The following is a 5,000-nucleotide window of genomic DNA, read 5'->3' on the forward strand; positions in this document are numbered from 1 at the left end:
GAATGTTGTATTTAAATTTTGCACACACACACACACACACAAACACACACACACACACATGCATATATATATATATAATCTATATAATATATATATATATATATATCCATTCATGTATATATATCATGTATATATATATATATATATATATATATATATATATATATATATAATGTCATGTATATATATATTTAATTCAAGCATTCGCCGAAATCTACATCAGTCTGGATGATGCTCACGTTCAGAAACAACACCTGAAATTTCTAAAAAGTATTTCGTTTATGATAATTAATTTCATATATATTGTATTATGTAAATGGTGATGTTCTACTCTGTTTTAATGTTAAGGCTTAATCCTAATTATTCATATACGCGAGCACAGACACACACTTCTTGTATATTTTTTTCTTTTTAATTCGAGGTGATTCTCACATTCGTCTCGCAATCTCAAGCCACAGAAACCACGTAAAATACACGTACAGATACAAAATGGAAACAAACTGTTTATACACATCTACGAAATATGACCCGAAGCAAGACAGAAGAACAAAGAGAAATATACCTGTGCCATCCGCATCAAAGTGCGTTCACACATACTAAGTTGCGGAAAACTCGCACACCCACACGCACAAACGCACATTCCAACACATGTACTATCCAACACAAACTCACCTTTAACCCATCCGACAACCGGCGTTTCCCCTCCCATATTTCCGGCTTCGCACAAGGCTGGAGAGGGGGTAGTAAGGGACTTGTAGTGGCGCCGAGTGTTGGAGTGTTCGTACACGAGCCGTCAGGACAACTCGGTGCCCGAGGCGCTGGGACCAGGTCTTCCCATCCCTCTCTGCCCCCTTCCTTCCCCCCACCCCGTGCCCTTCTCCCTTCCTTCTCCCCTCCCGGTGCCGCCTCTCCCACCCTCCACACGCCCCTTCCCCAACTCTCTGATGTGCGCCCACCACTTTTGACATCGGCGGGCCCGGTTTGTTTGTTTTTTGGGGGGTCCTTCCACGGGGGTTGCTTATTGTGAATGTTCTTATTTCCATTCTCATTTTTCATTTCCCTTTTTCCTTAAGAGACAATACCATACGTGGAAGTGGGCGGGGGCGTGCGTGCGTTAATTTCCGTATATAATCCTTATATACAGTACGCTTAGGTGTTTATTGAAATCCTAAAGTACCCGAGTAAGACCTCGCACATGTGGTCCTTGCTTGTGCTCAGCTGTGTCCGCCTGTTTGTATGACGTTGCAAAGGATCAACATGGCTTGCATTTTGTTTTTTTGCACTGAGCAACAAATTGGCTCGTGACTAGTTAAATGAGCGTAACGCTTGCGAAAGAAAATACGCTTGACAGTTGCAGATGTAAACATGTATGCAAACATTTAAGAAATGGAAGCAGGCATGAAGAAGTAAGGATTGCAAATTTTGAATTTGTTTTGAAAAAAGTAAAAAAGTAAGTCCGAAAGTATGAAGAAATAAGAACAGCAAATTTTAAGCAGAGTTTAAACCATAAATGAAAACTGAAAAAAATCGCTAGTCCGCAGACGGCATCCTCTGACATAATTTTTACACGGCGATATGTGTTTTACCTGACTACTGGGATGATATGTGGGGGGAAGATTTTGAATATTATGGAGGCATGAGGATGATATATGCCATGTCCTTTGTCCCTTTTTTTAAACCATGATTGCATATGCACAATATATATATATATATATATATATATATATATATATATATATATATATACATATATATGTATATATATATGTATATATATATACTTATGTGTGTGTGTGTGTGTTTGTGTGTATGTATGTGTGTGTGTATTCATCGTTTGTTTATATATGTATATATACATATATACATGTATATATATATATATATATATATATATATATATGTATATATACATATATACGTACTTATGTGTATGTAAATATATATATATATATATATATATATATATATATTTATATGCATAAATATGTGTGTGTGTGTGTGTGTGTGGGTGTGTGTGTGTGTGTGTGTGTGTTTGTGCGTGTGTGTGTGTGTGTTTATGTAAATACTTATATATGTATATATATGTATATATGTAAATATATATATATATATATATATATATATATGTATATATATATATATAATATATGTATGTATGTACATGTATAAATGTGTATATATATATATATGTATTTGTACATATCTTTATGTATTTAGATATTCATGTATATATACATATATGTATATATATACATATACATACACACATACACACATATATGTATGTATGTGTGTGTTTATATATGAATATATACATGTATGTATATGTATATATTTGTTTACATTCATACATACATATACATACATATATATATATATATATATATATATACATATATAATATAAACACACACACACGCATATATATATATATAAATATATATATATATATATATATATATATATATTTACATATATATGTGTGTATGTGTGTGTGTGTGTGTGTGTGTTCATATATATAAAAATGTAAACAGCCACAGTAAGAAATGAAAATAAATAAACCAGAATGGATCCATTTTGGTTTATTATTCGTCTGAAAAGGAATTCGTGAAGAGTTCGAAACGTCACGATATATTTTTATTTCTTACTGTGGATGTTTTTCCTTTCATCTTGGTGTACACGTTACTGTGTTTGTGTTAATATATATCGCACAACATATGCATATTACATATATATATATGTATACATATATGTAATATGAACGACTGCCGCGATGTTCCAGTGGTTAGAGCATTGGACTCCGAAGCTCATGGTCCCGAGTTCAATTCCACGCCGCGGCGGTTGTAAAAATGCCTGCGCTCCGACTACCGGCTGGAGCCCGATTACACGGCGAGAAAACGACATATCGCCTTGAGAAGTCAAACGCAGGTGTTGTAGGGGGAAATCGCCACCGTGTCACAAGTGTCAGGGCGCCGAACCGCGGTTGATTAGGAAGGGCATCCAATCAGGAAAGTGTGGCACTGTTATATAACCTCTCAATAGTGAATTGAGAGAGGTCTACGTCCTGCAGTAGAGTGAATGGCTGTTAAACAAACATGTAATATGTATATGTTGTATGTGTGATATTTATGTGTGTGTGTGTTATATATATATATATATATATATACACACACACACACACATATATATATATATACATATTATGTGTGTGTTTGTGTGTGTGTGTGTGTGTGTGTGTGTTTGTGTTCGCGCTCGCGCATGATTAAATGAACGCGTAAATATGGATGAACTAGATTTTAATTTTTGATATAGTACACTAAAAGGAGAGTGAGAGACATCAGTAAATAGCCGTGATAAAGAAAGAAGAGTAAAACAGGTAAATATACAAAGAACTAAAAGAAACAAAAAGAAAGCATCATCGCACGCGGTTTTCCCAGAATCTTGTCATTTCCGAAAAAAAAATGTATTACTAAAAAATATAGAACCCTTAGCAAGATTTTTTTTTTCTTTTTCCATAATTAAGTGTGAAAAAAGTTATCCCCGAAAGAACCTGCTCGCTGATTAGCGTGCAAAACTAACACCTGCTTATTAAGGATAATCGGTTATTCCGTTAAGTTACGAGACATCTATGTATGCTTATGGGAATGCATTCACGAAGGCCAGGTACATGCACATGGCGGCACGCATGGGCGAAACGGTACACACAGGTAACGCACATACACATATCCAAAATATGATCGGAAAATTTATGTTGTTTTGACTCAGCGGATACATGCACAGTTTCGAAAGCCAACATAAATCCTTATAGGACAGTTTGCTATGTATGTTTTTATCATTACATTTCTTTATTTATCGTTCTATCTGTCTATCGATCTATCTGTTTATCTATCCATCTATATGTCTGATAATCTAATCTGTCTATGTCTTTTATATCCATCTGTCTCTCTATAATGTTTATTATGTAACTGTATATTATATATATACACGTGTGTGTGTATGTATGTATGCATGCATGTATGCATGTATATATATATATATATATATATATATATATATATATATATATACATACATATGTATGTATGTATGTATGTATGTATGTATGTATGTATGTATGTATGTATGTATGTATGTATGTATATATATAAATATTATGTCTTCTTCCATTAGCCGAATCACTGAATGTTTTGAATGAGTAACTCTTGAACTGCTATAGAGAGGGTCAAATACTTCGTATTTGGCTGCTTACACCGTTGAATGCCACACGCGCCACACCCACCTAATTAGGGATAAGGTGCGGTTAACGGACTTCAAGCAACCACTGCCTAAGGTCTAGGTCACGGCCCACTATGGTATCTACAGTATTGTATAGTGTATTGGCATTGTTGTCAGGCTGATGTATTACACCTGCCAATACAGAATTTGATTTATATGGTAAAACGACTTACATTTTCTTATTCTGAATGAAGGCAAATCTGATAAATGAGGAAATGTGTTTGTGATGTTAAAGAGACTGTAAGTGTTCAAAACCATTAATATGGATAACTGTACCAAAATGAGGTAACTTTGGGAGGATAAACATGAGGCTAGATGTGGCGATGAAAGGTGACGGAAGTGAAAGGTGTAGAGGAAGGTAAAATTAATGGGGTAAGGAGAGATTTTGGTGAGAAAGAAATAAAAAAAGGAGATACAAAGAAGAGCTCTCGATTCGAGAAGGGAAAATCACCTCTATGGATAGCTGGATGCTCGATTAAGGACGCTGAAGTAGACGGAATAATAATAAAAAAAAGAAAGAGATAAAAAAAATACGACTGGGAGTGTGTAGAAGACGAGGCGCAGGGATTGGCGTCCAGGGGATGAGGGCGAGGGGACTGGGGAATCAAGGAGTGAATCCTGTGTGTAGAATCTGATTGTTCCGGCCGGTCGATACAGCTGGATTACTTGGGGCTATGTGAAGACGAGAGGCAGGGGAGGGAGGAGGGGGACCGGGGGAGGGGTAG

The sequence above is a fragment of the Penaeus chinensis genome, chromosome 1 (genome assembly GCF_019202785.1).
Source record: "Penaeus chinensis breed Huanghai No. 1 chromosome 1, ASM1920278v2, whole genome shotgun sequence".
In the NCBI taxonomy this organism is placed as follows: Eukaryota; Metazoa; Arthropoda; class Malacostraca; order Decapoda; family Penaeidae; genus Penaeus; species Penaeus chinensis.